Genomic DNA, 19,253 nt, shown 5'->3' on the forward strand with positions numbered 1-19,253 from the left:
TTTTTTGAGACAGGGTTTCTCTATATATAGCCCTAGAACTCACTTTGTAGACCAGTCTGTCCTTGAACTCAGAAATCCTCCTACCTTTGCCTCCTGAGTGCTGGGATTAAAGGCGTGTGCCACCACACCCAGCTCGAAGTTTGCTGCTTAACATAATAATCTCAGATAATCTTTTTGAAGAGGTAAAGAAGTTACAAATATTTCCATAGAGAAATTAGGAATTGTGGGTTACAGAAGTAGTAATACCATATCTCTGGCACTGTAAGCACAGCAATTAACAATTGTGAATATAGAGACATACTTTAATAGCCTATTGATTCTTTTGTGTGGATGTAGGTTTTTCTCAACATCTATCCCATTCAGTCCAAGAAAGGGCTTTATCTCTAGTATCAGTAAACAATATACTCAAATAACAGTTATGAGAAATATAATGGTAAATATTACATTTACAATAAATTTCACTTATTTTTATTTCACAACTTTAGAGAAAACAGCCCTACTAGGTATTCTATCCAAAGTTCTATAGACAGTTTATCTCAAATGAGCACAAGAACTGTCGTTTTAGCTTCTTCTTAGAATACCTCCAATGGAATTTGAATTTTTGAGCTTGTGACTATGATATTATTATCAGAACTCCAGAACTAAAGATAAGAATCTTTGACGTCTATCACAAGTCTAGTCTTGAAACCCATCCAAGACCTAAGAAAGAAAATTTTCATCTGAAGAAGAAGGAGATACACACTAAGCAGTTTCTAAATCTAACAAAAATAACAAAATTCTACCATCTTCTTGGACATTCACCCATGATTGCACTGTTTCAGTGGGGGCATCCATCTTTGGAAATCAGGTTTTGAGTATCTGTCAAGTTTAATATGAAGTAGGAACTTAATGACACTATCCTACTTTGTCTAGACAATGTGAGTCAATCAACTGCCCAGTTTTCTGCTTTTTGACAGTTTGAATTGCGTGCTGTCAGCAGTCAAGGTAAAGGGCAATTTATAGCTCACTATCCATCTTTGCCAGATTTTGAGCAAGCACAAGGTAGAGATTCTTTTGTGCTCATTTATATTTATTGAGGAGATTAGGAGTAATGCCAGGGCCTGATATATCTCACTATGAGAAAGCCTTTTTTATAAAAAACATCTTAAGTGCCATAGTCTCGTGATCTCTGAAGTGTTTGAGGATCACCTATCTATATAAAGTTTATCTAAATAGAAAAAACGTTGGTTGTTTCTTGTTATTCATCATAAAATTAACCTGGAAAATATATACAGGAGGCAAAGTAGACATATTCCTGTAATTAATTGCATCAATTCTGAACCTGACTACAGTTATAATTCTGAATATGTTAAAGGATTTGATCATTTATAACATGACTGACTACAAAATAGTATTTCTTACTTATTCCTAAAATTTTACAATAGTAGTTTGAATAAGATTAGGAAATTAGGTTTAGCCTTTAAAATCACAATTTTTATTGTTATTTTCTTTAGTTTCAAATTAAACTTTTAATTGTGGATTAAGTCCATAATGAGACTAACAACTATACTGACCCTTATGGAGGACCCTGTAAAGAAACTAATATAGCCACTCCATGGGTGAAAAGGAAAAAAATGCATTCTAAACTGACAAGGTTGTTTCCCTGGAAAGCAAGAAAAAGCCCTAATGCCCAATAGTGACCTATACAAGTTATTAGGGATGAGTCTTATCTTAATGAAGGGGGCACATTTTCTCCTTGCCGGAGATAAGAATAACTAATCCTCCCCCTTCCCCCAAATAAGAATCTTCCTCCAGCCCCAGAGGACATGAGGCTTTTGTTTAAATGCCTGACCTTAAAAAAGAAAGGATTTTCTTGGGGGATCAGAAAACATGTGATGTTATTCATATAAATTATTTAGCAGCTTGATTTTGAACAATTATCAAATGCATAAGAAGTTAAACATACAACATGAGTAAGTTTTTGTTAAACTGAAGAGCTCTTCATAACTTTACATTTTCTATCATCATATGGAAATCATTATCAATCTATGATGTTTGAAACTTCTCACATTCTTCTTATTCTAAAAAGAGATACAACGATCTACTCCTCTTTTCCCCTTCACCCTAGTTCCACTGCCCTAATTTCAATAACTATTCACACAGGGAAACAAACAAAAGAATAGAAGACAGAGAGGGAGAAAAAATTTGCTGATCCTAGTTTTTCTTTCTTTTCTAATCACAACCATCAGTAAACTTCATCCAACTCTCAGATTTACAGCTGACAACAACCACCCACTGCAACTTTAAATGGAATGAGGGTGTTGTTTTCCGTAGATGGCTTACTGCTGTCTAAGTCAATGTCATTTTCAAAGACGCTAAGAAAACTGTGATGATCAGAAAAGCCTGTTTGTAGCTGCCCTGAATGCAGATTTGGCGGAAACACTTATATTTGTCAGAACACTGGAACAGATGTTGATGTCATTGTCTTCGAGGGTAAATTTTGTTAGGGCTATGATGACTTATATAGTATCTTGTATTTTTTCACTGAAAACACAGAAACTTTTAAAAGTCACATTGTCAGACCATTTGGCACTAAAACATGCATGGAATATACAATGTGCACAAATCTGCTAATGTTGATTCTGTGTTCTATAGTTAATCATGTTAAAGATATCTATCAATCCTTGTGTGTTTGGACTGCATAACCAAACAGTAATGATTGGTTGTATATCCCCAGCCTTGATATGTGAAAGGATGACATGCAACAATAAGATAAGAAATCCATGTCTCAAAAACCATCATTAGCTTCTGTAGATACATCCATGGGTCCTCCACTTAGCTGGCCAGTATTTGCAGTGATTAGAAATAAAATGTTTAAGCCTTGTTACCTATAAAGTTCCCATGAATACTCTAACTCCTAATAGGTTTTCAACAGTCAAAGGTTTTGGTTTTTTTTTTTTTGTTGTTGTTGTTTTGTTTTTTTAAGACTGAGGAAAATCCCTTCTCCCTTTTCAGTCAATCCCTTGAGCTTTCCCATGTAAAGGGCATCAGCTTTCACATCATCAGTTTTGCTATCCTTCTGGCTCACTTCTTTTAAACTTTTCATGTCACTAAATAAGAGGTCTCCCTTGGTAAAACCTAGTCTTCTTTAAACTTGAAGAAGTACATAGACTTTTCTTTCCTTTAAAATTAAACACAGATTCTTCTCCAAAGCAACACATTCCCTTTCCCTGACTTCTAATTTGAGGTTAACATATGCTCAAAGTATATAGAATGATAGAATTTAGTAGCCTTTTATAAAGTCCAGTGGAACATTTTTGCAGCTGTGCTACTTGTCTCCCTTAGCCAATCAATCTTCGTTGATCCCACCTAATCGTCACTAACTTTGAAGAAATACATAGCTTTTGGTTTTCCCAACAGACATTTCTTTACTTCCATTCTGAGGTTAACACAAACATAGTGTATTTTTGATGATATTGTTTAGTAGTATTTTCTACAATACAGTGTTTTCCAAAAGCTGTGACACCTGTCTCACTGACATTCAAAAACATTTTAGTTTTATTTTGAATATTTTAGGACTTTGCTCTCTCTCTCTCTCTCTCTCTCTCTCTCTCTCTCTCTCTCTCTCTCTCTCTCTCATTTTATTGGTTATTTTATTTATTGACATTTCAAACAGTAAAAAGATTTATGTTAGTGAAGAACTGTGTAATCTATCTCTGGGATTTCTCATGATCCTCTAATATTTTATGATCATCTCCTTTAACTCACAGTTATGATTTTAGCTTATGAGGATCTCTTTGTGTTCATGATTGCTGACTTGATGCTTAAGGTCTTGTCTCCTTACCTTTTTTTATCACGATGTATTATAACCTGAATCTCTAAACCAAATAAATACTTTCTTCCATATGCTCCTTTGTTTGGGTATTTTTTCAAGTATTAACAACTAGGACTCCACACTATCAAAATAATCAAAGTAGTCTGAGATAGGAACTGAAAGAACTGGCTCTCTTTTGTACAAAATTCTCATGTAATACATCATCATCGGTCATCACAAATTCATACTGTGGGTATCATAGTGTACAAGGAAAGAAGTCTATCATAAGAGAAGTCTCCCTAAGAGAAATAATAGAGTAAAAACTGGTTTTATCAAAGTGACAATTGCTGTGAGTATGAGTTTATGAGTGGTCAGAGGACTAATGAAATTTTCTTCACCAAAATTTCCAATATTTAAATACTGGTATGTAACTGATGTTAAATATTTTGGTAGACTATAAAACATGCAGCTTAACCATTTCATTTAATTACTGTTTTGTGTTTATGAGCACTATGCTTGCATATGTGTAAAGGCCTAAGATGATTTTTGAATGTCTCCCACAATTTTTCTCCAGGTTTTATTTGTATGTGTACTTATTGTTAAATTTTGGGACTCCATTTTTGGTACTTGACTACATAATTTATGTTTTTATGTACAAGTATAAATAATACATGTTATCATATTTTTAAATAATTTTACTTTATGGTAGTATATTATAATTTATTGGGATGTTGATGTTTTCTGTAGAAAGTATAAGGCACATTGTGGGAGTTAGGTCTCTATTTGTTTGGGTCTTATGGATCAACTTCACGTGCTCTGGATTTGCTTCAAATTATTTTAACTGAGTAGTCCCCTTGCCAATTTCAGATTTTTTCCTTTTTAAAAAAATCTCTTATTTCATGTGTGTGAGTGTTTTAGATGGTGGATATAAATTATGGATGTATCATGTGCATGACAGATGGCATGCAGTAGCAGAACATGTGAAAGGATGGTTTCAGAACAATTTAACTGGTGGGATAAGTTTGTTTGCTGGAACCCCTGCACTACAGTCAGGTGTTCTATCTCAGTTGAGCTAACATCCAGCCCTCTGCTATCCTTTTTAAACAATTTTTATTAGCCTTAAAGAATGAGGTTGCATTATGGTATTTTTCAAACAAACTCAGTTTTGTCATCTCCATTGCTTTTACCTTCCCCTTCATCCAGTCTGTGTTTATTCATTATTAGAGATTTCTGTGTGGAGAATATGCTTACACCAATACCCATTTTAATTGGTTTATTTGTTTCTTATTGTCTAATTTCTTGAGTTCTTTGTATATTTTGGATGTCAGCCCTCTGTCAGATGTGCAGTTAGTAAAAATATTTTTCGATACTGTAGGCTGTCATTTTGTCCTTTAGGTGGTGTACTTTAGCTTACAAAAGCTTTTCAGTTGCATTAGTACAATTTATTAATTGTTAATTCATTAGTATCATTTATTAATTTATTAACAGTACAGTGTCTAAGCTGTTGGTAAACTGTCCAGAAATTTGTTTCTTCTCTGCATATGGATTCTGGTATATTCACCATTTTATCTTCTATCATATTTAAATGTATTCAGATTTATATTGAGTTTGTTGATCCATGTCTACTTGATTTTTTTTTTCACTGTGATAGATGTGGATCTAATGTCATTCTTCAGCATGCCGACATCAAGGTAGACCAGGACCAAATGTTGCAATGTTGTAGATATTTCTTCTTCTTGTGTTCTTTTTCTTGTTCTTGTTGTTCTTGTTCTTCTTGTTGTTGTTCTTCTTCTTCTTGTTCCTCTTTTCTTCTTCTTTCTTCTTTCTTCTCCTTCTCTTTTCTTCTTTCTTCTTTCTTTCTTTCTTTCTTTCTTTCTTCTTCTTCTTCTTCTTCTTCTTCTTCTTCTTCTTCTTCTTCTTCTTCTTCTTCTTCTTCTTCTTCTTCTTCTTCTTCTTCTTTGTCTCCTTCCTCCTTTCTCCTTGTCCTCCTCCGTCTCCTTCTCCTTCTCCTTCTTCTCCTGGTGCTTTTTTGTTGTTGTTCTTGTTCTGTAATTTTGGGTTCTTTTTCAAAATCAAGTGGCCCACACTATAGCATTTCACACTGTAGCTCTTCACACTATGTCTAGGGCTTCAATTTGATTCTATTGATCAGCTTGTTGGTTTTCATGCACTTTCCATACAATTTCTACAACTATTTCACTGTGGTAGAGCTTAAAATCTGGAATGATGATGCCTCCAAAAGTTTTTGTTATTTTTTTTTTGGTTGTTTTGTTTTGTTTTTTTACATAGCTTAGGGTTTCTATGTTTTGTTTTGTTATGTTTGTCCATATGGTACATGTTGTTTTCTCAAGTTTTATAAAGAACTGTCTTGGAAAATTCATGGGAATTGTATCAAATTTGTATATTGTTTCTGGTAAAATGACTATATTTACAATGTTAACCCTAATGACCCATGGTTATCAGATATCTCTCCACCTTCTAATATCCTCTTCCATTTTGTTTCTTCAAAGAATTGATGCTCTTTCCATAGAGATCTTTCACTTGCATGAGTATAGTTACATCAAGATATTTAATAATATTTGTGGTTATTGTCAAGAGTATTGTTTTCCCAAATTCATTAAAGCCCATTTATCATTTGTTGAATATTGGAGGGCTACTCATATTTGGGGTTTCTTATGCATACTATCACATGGTTAAAGAATTTCCATACTGGGACTTCTCTTCTTTTCTTCAAATATGTATACGCTTTTTCTTATTGGTCTAGCTAAACCATCAAGTACTATATTGAATACATCTAAAGTGAAAAGCCTTGTTTTTTCCATAATTTATATGGAGTTTTAAAAAATTTTCTCTTTGTTTAAATTGATCTTGGTTGTTGGCTTGACATATATTGCCTTTTCTATGATTAGGTATGTATATTGTATCCTTGGTATCTCTAATAATGTTATCATAATTTTTGTATGTTGAATCATCCCTGCATCTCTGGCATGAAAAAAACATAACTGATCATGGAGGATGATTTTTTGATATGTTTTTGGTTTTAGTTTGGCAGTATTTTTGAGTAAATTTTTCATTAATATTAAAGAGAAAATTGGTCTGAAATTCTCATATTTCTTGAGTGTCTGTATGTTTTAGATAACACACATAAAATGAATTTGCTACTGCTCCTTCAGTTTCTATTTTACAGAATAATTTGAGGGGTTGGAATTAGGCTGTTAATCAAAGACTAAGAGCATTGTGTGTTAAAATTATATGTCTCAGTTTTTTCTTAGTTGAGTGACTTTAAATGACTGTTTCTATTTTCTTAAGAGTTATATATCTATTCATCTTACTTGAGCAATTTTGATTTACATTTGATAAGTGTTAGATAACAAGACAACTCTCCATTTCTGTAGAAGTTAGGGCTCCTTTCTTTTTCTTTTCACACCCTCCTCTTCTCAGAATAAGACTCAGACTCATAATATCCTTACAAATGCATTGCCTTATAGTGAGAATATTCTCTGAGCAATGCATGACTTAAATTACTTCATTTATTTTAACCAAAATCTGCCTAATGTCTGATTAGCTATGCACATGTACCATCATCTCTCTTGTCATATCATCCTGGGTGAAACTTTTATGCCTGACTATCCCAGAATTCATTCTTCCTATCAGATGCCTTCCATCCTTCCCTTTCCTAGAGGCCACATTGTTTTTAAATTGACAATGATACATCCATACAATACACATGACTTTTTCTCTACTATTCCCATTTTTAGTCAAATAAAAGGGTTGAATTCTTCAAATATAAATTGAACTCAATTATAAAAATTATGATCTAATTCTAAAAAATAAAAGGCATCATATATCTATAATGTCCAGTACATAGTATTTTTACAATTAGAATAATATTTCAATTATCTATCCTGTCCTGATGATATCTCGAGTTTGTATATAAATTATTTTCTTAAATAATTTATATTACTGGTCTCAAAACATCTTAAATCAAACAATATCTTCTTCACTAAATTCTTAAGGACTTAAGCTGAATTCTGAGACCATAAACATCAAATATACAATGACATCAGAGACTTGAGAATAATTATCACCTGAGTATACAAAAAGAACATGGATGTGGCTTCCAAAAATTATAGAAATGACAGAGATAGCTCATTCTTTGCACAGTTTCCAATATTCTTTAAAATATTGGAGTATCTCCTTCAATCGTTTAGCCCAGTATATCTGGTAGAGCTTTTATGAATCGGAAATTGTAAAGGATTTGCTTACCCTTAATTGCTGTGGTTGATGTTTGTAGTTGACTTCCTTTGTGCTTTGTCAACACCCATGTAGGAGAAGCTAAAATCTAGCAGGTGATCTTCCATAGATGGCTCCCTTATGGACTGTAAAGCTAGGATGAATTTGCTTCTTTAGGCAAGGTCAAAGACATTACATTTGAGGAAAGGTTCGTGACATCAATATGCTTTTCCTGTTATTATTAAATATTCACCAATCACTATGTATGACCCTACCATTTTGAGCAGGTTTCTACAGACCTATTAGGATGTACTATGTTCTAGTGATGTGATATAGACAGATAGATAATGATTGTATAGAATTCCTGATTTAATTCAAATAAGTTTAGGAAGAAAGTTTTTAGAGATGGTCTTAGTTCCTAGAAAGATGTAATAAAGTTAGACTCAAGAGTAGAATGGGCAAATTCCTCATAATAATATGTAAAGGCTGTATAATAAGAAATACAATGAGCCTTCATAATCACACTAAAAAGAAGAATAGACTTGGAACAAATTTGTGTTTAAGGAAAAGCATTTAATTGCAATGATAATGTGACAGATATGCACTATGTGAAAGTAATGTCATATATAAACTGTTGCTTTGAACTTCTCATAAGCACATAGAATAAAACCCTCTTTTGAACTTAGTATCAACTTCCTTCTGTAACTCCCATTCTATGTAACATTTAATTTTTGAGGTATTTTTTTATAGAACATTTTGTCTAAGAAAGTACAAATATACCTGAGAAAGATAAAGTTGTTGGTTGAATGGTTTGACTTTGTGATCTAGACCCATCCATCCATCCAGCTATCCATCTATCAATCCATCCATCCATCTGTTCATCTGTCCATCCATGTATTCATCCCAATGTGTATATTTGCTTGTCTATGTGTATACACATATGTACATATGTAAACATGTATAAATTCTTGTGAAGTTGATTTAGGTTGATGGTCAGGCCTGGCCCAAGGGGGGGGTATGTGAATGTTTGAATTAATTTGTGCCTGTGCATTTTTATTTGTCTGTACAGCGTCTTAATTCTTTTTGATACGTTCCTTTCTGGTTCAGAAAGAGTTAAACAGTTTAGACAGAGAGGCTTTTGGCTGACTCATCACAGAGAGGAGCACAAGCAATATATATACTTTTCCTTAATTCTCTGCTGACAAACAACATGTTTTAATCAAGAGATACTAGCCTTTATTAAACCACAAGTAGTAAAGAGTTAAAATAATCACTAATAAGTAGATATTAAATATGGGGACAAAGTGTGGAGCAAAAACTGAAAGAAAGGATATCAGAGGCTTCCCTACCTGGGTATCCATCTCATATAGAGACACCAAACCCAGACAATAATGCTAATGCCAAGAAGTCCTTGCTAATAGGAACCTGCTATAGCTGTCTCCTGAGAGGCTTTGTCACAACCTGACCAGCACAGGTGTGGAGGTTCACAGCCAAATATTGATCTGAGCAAGGGTTCCCAAATGGAGGAGTTAGAGAAAGGACTGAAGGAACTGAGGGGTTTCCCCATAGGAAGAATACCTATGTCAACCAATCAGACACACCAGAGCTCCCAGGGACTAAACCACAAACCAGAGTACACATGGAGGGACCATGGCTACAGTTGCATATGTAGCAGAGAAAGGTTTTTATCTGGCATCATTTGGAGAAGCCCTTGGTTCTATGAAGGCTCAATGCCCCAGTGTAGAGGAATGCCAGCGTAGTGAAGTGGAATTGTGTGGGAGGTTAGGGAAGTACCATCATAGAAGCAGGGCAATGGGGATGGAGTATGGGGATAGGGTTTAGCAGAGGGGAAACTGGGAAAGGGGATAATATTTGAAATAAAAATTAAAAATGTCCAATAAAAAAAGTGGATGTTAGACAATTGCCACATACTCTGGTCCAGTTAACTTGACAGGCTGTGAAGTCTAAAAGCCACTCACGAGGCAGACTTTTAAGGAAGCTCACCTCCTGGAGTTTATCCATATACTCATACTCTATTCTCGCGTTAGTCTGGTGTATGGATCTTAGCTCTCTTTTAATATTTTATTATAAATATCTTTTAAGATTAAATTCTGTTATAGTTAGTCTCCCCAGTGTTCCAAGATCCCAGAAGCCACCAAGCTTAGAATCCTGTGAGGAGGCAATAGGAAGTTAACCTATTCAGTAACTAATTATGCATTACAATAGACAAAGCCAGTGGCTCAACTGGTCTGCAGAAAGAGCCAGGGAATAAAAATCTTCAGTACATGTTTCAGTGGTCAGAGTATTCTCAGCGGTTCCTCAGAAAATTGGACATAGTACTACTGGATGATCCCGCAATACCTCTCCTGGGCATATATCCAGAAGATGTCCCAACTGGTAAGAAGGACACATGCTCCACTATGTTCATAGCAGTCTTATTTATAATAGCCAGAAGCTGGAAAGAACCCAGATGCCCCTCAACAGAGGAATGGATACAAAAAATGTGGTACATTTACACAATGGAGTACTACTCAGCTATTAAAAAGAATGAATTTATGAAATTCCTAGACAAATGGTTGGACCTGGAGGGCATCATCCTTAGTGAGGTAACACAATCAGAAAAGAACTCAAATGATATGTACTCACTGATAAGGGGATATTAGCCCAGAAACTTAGTATACCCAAGATATAAAAGACAATTTGTAAAACACATGAAACTGAAGAAGAACGAAGACCAAATTGTGGACACTTTGCTGCTTCTTAGAATTAGAAACAATTACCCATGGAAGAAGTTACAGAGACAAAGTTTGGAGCTGAGACAAAAGGATGGTCCATCTAGAGACTGCCATATCCAGGGATCCATCCCATAATTAGCCTCCAAACGATGACACCATTGCATACACTAGCAAGCATTTGCTGAAAGGACCCTGATATAGCTGTCTCCTGTGAGACTAGGCCGGCGCTTAGCAAACACATAAGTGGATGCTCACAGTCAGCTATTGGATGGATCACAGGGCCCCCAATGGAGGAGCTAGAGAAAGTATCCAAGGAGCTAAAGAGATCTGCAACCCTGTAGGTGCAACAACCTTATGAACTAACCAGTACTCCGGAGGTCTTGACTCTAGCTGCATATGTATCAAAAGATGGCCTAGTAGGCCATCACTGGAAAGAGAGGCCCGTTGGACAGGCAAACTTTATATGCCCCAGTACAGGGGAACGGCAGGGCCAAAAGGTGGGAATGGGTGGGTAGGGGAGTGGGGGGGAGGGTATGGGGGAATTTTGGGATAGCATTGGAAATGTACTTGAGGAAAATACGTAATAAAAAAATATATAAAAATCTTCAATACAGGCTACATTGCATATTAGAAGCAAGTTAGTTGGTAAATTCTTCTGACAAATGGAGATTCTTCAGTTACTCAATAGTTACACTCATGTAAGAATTTAGCAAGGACTAGGAATTAGGAGAGGGGGGTTGTGATATTACATTATTCATGAGTCCTGCCCCTGGTGCTGGCCTTCACAAGGTTCAAAGGTATAACACTGGAGTGTAAAACCCTTGCCTGTCACTAAGCTGATCTTAGACAGGACTGCTTTATCTTTACTGTAAACATTTACCTGGTTCCTGTAAATCCTTTTGAAGTCATTCCTTTGTTTTGTACCTGGTAACTTCAATGTACCCTGCCTGCTGTGACTTCCTACCCTTGTATTTTCTGTACTATAAAAAGTTTGACGATGCTCGACCTGACAAATACATTCAGATTCCACACAACCTCTCCTGTGTGCATCTATCTGTCATCTCATCCAATGCTTTGCCCACCTGTGACTAGAGACCCGTTCCACACAGACATAGGGACCCAGAGGGTCTGCGACAGACAAAGAAGGATAGAATTCCCAGGATACATTCCATAGAACTCAAGAAAAATAACAAGCTGAAAACCCCAAGTGATGATGCCTCAATGTCACTTGGGTGGGAGAAGAAATCAATTACAGAGTGGGGTGGGGAGGGAGGAAGTGACTTGGGTGGGAAAGGCAACAGGAAGGGGAAGAGGGAAAGATGATCAGATATTGAGTGGGGCAAACAGACTGAAGTCCTGAGGGCCGGCATAAAGAATCAAAACAGACAACCTCAGGAAGTAGTAGGTAGGGTGACCCTTTAGAATGTACCAGAGACCTGGGTGGTAAGAGAATCTCAGGACTCAAAGGGAGAGACCTTAGATGAAATGCCCTACAATGGGGAGGGGAAACTTGTAGAGTCCACCTCTAGTAATGGACTAGAGGCACCAAATGGAGGGATAGGATTGCCATCCCATAGTCAAAAACTCTGATTCAAAATTATTCCTGTTTGAAACAACTGCAGAAACAAAAATGGAAAAGAGCCTGAGGAAAAGGGAGTCCAGTGACAGGCACAAATTGGGGTCCAACTCAAGGGAAGGCACCGAGGCCTAACATGATTATTGATGCTCTGGTGAGTTTACAAACAGGAGCCTATCATGACTGCCATCCAAAAGGCCCACCATCATCTGAAAGACTCGGGTGTATATATTTACATCTAACCAATGGACAGAAGCTGGTGACCTCTGTGGTTGAATAAGGCAAAATCTGGAAGAAGCTGAGAAGGAGGATGACTCTATAGCAAGACCAGTAGTCTCAACTAACCTGGACTCCCAGGATCTCTCAGATACTGAGCCATAAACTAGGCATCATACAACAGCTGATTTGAGGCTGCTGACAAATAAACAGCAGAGGACTGCTGGTTCTGGACTTAGTTGGAGAAGATGCACCTAACCCTGGAGAGGCTTGGGTCCCCAGGGAGTAGGGTGGTATGGCAGGATAGGTTTGCATGGGGATGATACTCTTGGAGATGGGGAGGGAAGTATCTGATACAGAACAGTAGGATGGTGGACCTGGAGGGTGAGGAAGCCTGAACTAAAAAAAAAGTTTAAATAATAATAATTACCAGTTAATAAAGAGTTGAGTTTCTCTAGCACTTAATGAAGCACAAAACAGTAACAAAGTGTATGCTTTCAGTGCTTAATGTATCTCAGAACAGTAATAAAGAGTTAAGTTGTTTTTAATAGCTGAGTAGTACTCCATTGTGTAAATGTACCACATTTTATGTATCCATTCCTCTGTTGAGGGACATCTGGGATCTTTCCAGTTTCTGGCTATTATAAATAGGGGTGCTATGAACATAGTGGAACATGTGTCCTTATTACAAGTTGGAACATCTTCTGGATATATGCCCAGGAGAGGTATTTCTGGATCTACAGGTAGTACTATGTCTAATTTTCTGAGGAACCACCAGACTGATTTCCAGAGTGCTTATACAAGCTTGCAATCCCACCAGCAATGGAGGAGTGTTCCTCTTTCTCCACATCCTTGCCAGCATCTGCTGTCCTCTGAATTTTTGATCATAGCCATTCTGACTTGTGTGAGGTGTAATCTCCGGGTTGTTTTCATTTGCATTTCCATGATGATTAAGGATGTTGAACCTTTTTTCAAGTGCTTCTCAGCCCTTCAGTATTCCTTGGTTAAGAATTATTTGTTTAGCTCTGTACCCCATTATTTAATGGGGTTATTTGTATTTCTGGAGTTCAGCTTCTTGACCTCTTTGTATATATTGGATATTAGTCCCCTATCAGATTTAGGATTAGTAAAAATCCTTTCCCAACCTGTTGGTGGCCTTTTTGTCTTATTGCCAATATCGTTTGCCCTACAGAAGCTTTGCAATTTTATGAGGTCCCATATGTCTATTCTTGATCTTACAGCACAGGCCATTGCTGTTCTGTTTAGGAATTTTTCACATGTGCCCATATCTTTGAGGGTTTTCCCCACTTTCTCCTCTATAAATTTCAGTGTTTCTGGTTTTATGTTGGGCAAATGGATGTATGTAGAGGATATCATCATGAGTGAGGTAACCCAATCACAAAAGAATCACTTGATGTGCACTCACTGATGAGTGGATATTAGCCCAGAAACATAGAATACCCAAGATACAACTTCCAAAACACAAGAAAATTAAGAAGAAGGAAGACCAACTCATGGCTACTTAATTCCTCCCTAGAATAGGGAATAAAATATCCATGGAAGGAGTTGCAGAGACAAAGTTTAGAGCTAAGACGAAAGGATATACCATCCAGGGACTACCCTGCCACCAAACGCAGACACTATTGCAATGCCAGCAAGATTTTGTTGAAAGGAACCTCATATAGCTGTCTCCTGTGAGGCTTTCCTCTTTCTCCACATCCTTATCAGCATCTGCTGTCACCTGAATTTTTGTCCTTAGCCATTCTGACTGGTGTGAGGTGAAATCTCAGGGTTGTTTTGATTTGCATTTCCCTGATGATTAAGAATGTTGAATAATTTTTCAGATGCTTCTCAGCCCTTCAGTATTCCTCAGTTGAGAATTCTTTGTTTAGCTCTGTACACCATTTTTTAATGGAGTTATTTGAATTTCTGGAGTCCAGCTTCTTAAGCTCTTTGTATATATTGGATATTAGTCCCCTATCAGATTTAGGATTGGTAAAAATCCTTTCCCACTCTTTTGGTGGCGTTTTTGTCTTATTGACAGTATCTTTTGCCTTACAGAAGCTTTGCAATTTTATGAGGTCTCGTTTGTCGATTCTTGATCTTATAGCACAAGCCATTGCTGTTCTGTTCAGAATTTTTTTTCCCTGTCCCCATATCTTTGAGGCTTTTCCCCACTTTCCCCTCTATAAATTTCAGTATCTCTGGTTTTATTTGTTCTTTGATCCACTTAGACTTGAGCTTTATACAAGGAGATATGAATTGATCAATTTGCATTCTTCTACATGAGAACATAAAGCTTTTTAAAGTAATATATAACTCTACAGTAGCAAACTGTTTGGAATGTGCAATGTCCACAGATCACTTAAAAATAATTTCCTGCTCTTTGAGCGGGCTAATGATGACTGTCTTTCTTTATAAGCTAGCATAACCATAGAACCTATAAATCTCCCTATATCCCATATGAAAGAATGAAGTGATGAGAACTATATAGTCAACAAGTTTCTTTGGCAATGTATAGGAGAAATTCTGACTAGGGAAATGTGTATGTCTCAACCAGTATTAGGGCTGATATCACTTAGAGGCATTAGCACATCATGTTTTCTGTCCAGTTTTGTGCCCTTAATTTCTTTATTCTGTTCATAGCCATGGCATTCAGGAGTCTCCCTTTATCAAATCTGATCCTTGGAAGAAATTCAAAGCCTGTTCATCATTCTTATTGAAACAAACACAAAGCCTCTCTCCCAATATAACATACCTTTTATACAGAAGTTTGAAGTCCCCATAAGTATAGACTAATCCAATCTAGCAGCCCCCTTTCTATTCAAGTCTGTTCCATTTTGAGCACTCTCAAAGAGGATGTACGTATCATCATTACCATTGAACACACAATTTTATTAATGTTGTTAAATCAACACAAGTCAAAATGAATTCCAATATATTCCTCTATAATGATTATTATATCATATAATGATTATATGATATAATAAATAATATATATATATATTATTTATTGAGACAGAGCTTTGCTGTGTAGCCCAGATTATACTGTATCAGGCTGGTCTACAACTCAAAATGGACTAATTTATCTTTGTCTTTTTCTCCCATGTATTGAGATCAAAGGACTAAGATAATTTATTTGTACCTATGTACCATTAAATAATTATATGAATTTAATATTTCTCCCAACTTTGAAAATTACAGAGGATTTATTCATACTTCTTTTTTACTATTAATTTAATATTCTTCCCCAAATTAAACTTTATTTCCATTCCTTTTCATCTTAGTGTCCAAGCATATCTCCATTGTACCTATTCACACAATTTTGCCTGACTTATGTATCATGTGCTATACTGAGCCATTATTGGTTCTCCCCTTTGAACTCCAATGTCTAAGGATACTGTTCGCTCAGAGGCTACCATGTTCTCCATCCCTGACATTTTAAATTAGACTATTCTCTGTCTGTTTATACAGTTGAATACTATGATGGCGTTTCAAACTTACACCAAATTTGGATTAATTGCTTGTCTTTTTAAATTTAAAACAATGTCACATTTTCTCTATGATATGTGTGTTTATTTGATTTATATGTTGCCTCTGGTAAAGAATTTTCAATTCTGTACTTCCAAGATCATTATTAATGTGCATTACAGTTAATAAGATTAACAGTATTATTCTTTATTTTCTTGTCCAATGGCCTCTGGATTCCTTATGTGGAAACTTTTCTTGTCCTGAAAATATTGGTACAAAGAACCTTGACAATACTGTAAGTGTGGGTTCTTACATTTGCTAGCAATATATACCTTTTTAAGGTTAAGACAGTTTTGTTTTTTTGTTTTTTTGTTTTTGTTTTTGTTTTTGTTTTCGTTTCCAGAGTTGACTACTAACCCAGTGCCTTGTGCTTGCTAGGCAAGCACACTAACACTGAACTCAATATCGAACCCCATAAATGTTTTTTTTTGGTAACAGAAAAAAAAAAAACCATTATCTTTCAATTTGAAATTATAAACATACCTTATGTGAATAAATATGCCTACATTTCTCTTTCTCTTTGTACATATTTCAGATTGATATGTATTCATTTTTAAATAAACACTAAGGATATTTAATGAATAGTAGTTAATATTTCTATTTACTATTAAGCAAAAAATGTGCATAATACTTTTAAAGAAAAATATGTCATTTTTAATTTTAGCCTTGTTCATAAGTGGCTGTTATTATCAGTAGAGGGTATTGCCTTAACTGTATTTTGTAGGCCAGGTTGATCTAGAATTCACATAGATCTTTCTGTCTCTGACTCCTTTATCTGCTGTGTTGTAGATTAGATGTTGTGCTGCAACTTGGCCCTACCCCAATCCCTTTGTTTACAGGGAAAGGCTATGGGGGCTTCCACCCAATCCTGACTGCAGTACCTAACCTAGGGTTGCATTTCTGCATGCCGTGAGCAGAGAGTGTTAATTCCCACAGGGAAAGATTGGGCTGTCCTGCTTTTCCAAGCTTGCGATCTTGAAGGCGCTTTTCCCTTGGCTCTAGTTTTTGGAAAGTCTCCACTAGTATTGTTATCTGCAGCTCCACTGACTATATTTAGCCACTGTGGAGCCTATGGGAGTATGGTTTCTCTCTGTTAGCTAATGCAGTGGTCTTCCCTTCAAAAGCCCCAAGTTCTGGGGATTTTAAAAAGTGCTTTTGAAGGGAAGACCACCAAGAGCTCCCAGGGACTAATCCACTAAACAAAGAGTATACAATGGAGGAATCCATGGCTCCAGCTACAAATGTAGCAGAGGCCAGCCTAAGCTGGTGACAATGGGAGGGGAGGCCCTTGGTCCTGGGGAGGACTGATGACCCAATGTAGGAGGATGTTGGAACAGTGAAGCAGGAGTGGGTGAGTTGGTGGAAGAGTACCCTCATAGAGGCAATTTTGAGGAGGAATGTGCTGCAGTGGTTTGCAGAGGGGAAACTATGAAGGGAGATATCATTTGAAATGTAAATGTATACAATGACTTTCTTTTAACCACCTTCAATACTATCACTATATAGGTTCCTGCTTCCTGGTTAGGAAATCTGTTTCCCAACTACTTGTTTGTACTGTTCTGGGAAGCTTTGGCTTTGGCTTTAGTCAATTTTGTTCGTTCTCTCTCTCTCTCTCTCTCTCTCTCTCTTTCTCTCTCTCTCTCTCAAAAGAATGGGCCTCTTGAATTTTGAATTTTTAGCCTGACTCTTATTACCCAGGCATTTTCAGACAGTAAATTGTTGTTCTAATTGCCATGATTTGGATGTCATTTATTGAAGTTAGGTTTAGATTCAAAGTATACCAAGAAATATCTTGGCCATATATATAGTTTATCTATTCTCTGATTAGCTCATAAATTAAAATAGTCCATTTCTTTTAATCTATTTTCTGCTACATGGCTAGATATCTGTGCTCAGATATCATATGTCCAAATGCTCATATCTTCACAGGTGAATCTCCCAATTCTGGCTCTCTCCCAGAATTCTCTCTGCCTCCTGGATGGCCCATGTTCTATTTTACGATTTTGGGAAGGCCATAGATAATTTTTTAATTGACAAGTGAGATATATATCAGTTATTCTGTTTATAGATTTCTTTGATATTTTCCAGTTTTGTAGAGAACAGGTTTTTGAAGTAATACATAAAAACTACTTGGATTTCCTCATTGTCTGTTGTTTTGTCATAAGTTTCCTTTCTGATTTTGTTAGCTGTGATATCTCTCTATTCCTTTTAGTTTATGTAAGATTTTTGTCTACCTTGTCAATTTACTCAGAGAAACAATGTTTTATTTGGTTCTTTGTATTGTTCTCCTTTTTCATTTTATATATTCCATGCTTTATTTTGATTATTTCTTGACATCTACTCTTCTTGTGTATGGTTACCTCTTTTGGTTGTATAGCTTTCAGGTGAGTTGGAAATATGAGATCTTACTAATTTATGAAGGTAATTTGTGCTCTGAACTTACTTCTTTACACTGCTTTCATTTTGTCACATAACTTTGGGTATGCTGTGCAATTTTTTTTTGTTTTGTTTGTTTATTTGTTTTGTTTTTGAATTCTAGGGAGTCTTTGATTTCTTTATTTCTTCCTTGACACAGTGGTCTGAAGTGCAACTTTAGTCCATTGTGGCCTGATAAGACTCAATGAGATATTCCAATTTCTTAAATGTTGTAACAATCTCTAGTTACTGGATTTTTTTTTCTTGATAATACATATTGTAGTGTTTCTTCCTGACTGAGATTGTCTTAGGTACACTGTCTCCAGCACTACTAAAGAGGCATCTTCTAATTTTTCTTTAGATACAGACCACTGATCAACCCACACTGGAATACTATGAAGCCGTTGTATTTTATTAGCATGGGATGCAGGCAAGATGGTGGCCATTACAGAAAATACCACAAGCCTCTAGCATTAGAGTGAGGCTTAGAACCTTCAAATTTCTTACTACTTTTTCATTAATTTCCTAGCCCGTGACCAGGCAAAAATCCTTGTCCTAACATCTACTTAATCACTGCCTCATTAGGACTAAACATTGTAAGACCAATCTGGGCCCAGTGATCACTACCCCAGAGGGTAGTAGGTAAATTTGACATAACATAAGGCTGAATTTTCCTGAATTGACTCCTCATCTCTCTAGGTTAGAAGTTTAGAGCTTTGATTTGGGATAATGGGATAAACAATTCCTTGGAGTT

Source organism: Mus musculus, chromosome 17, assembly GCF_000001635.26.
Source record: "Mus musculus strain C57BL/6J chromosome 17, GRCm38.p6 C57BL/6J".
Lineage (NCBI taxonomy): Eukaryota > Metazoa > Chordata > Mammalia > Rodentia > Muridae > Mus > Mus musculus.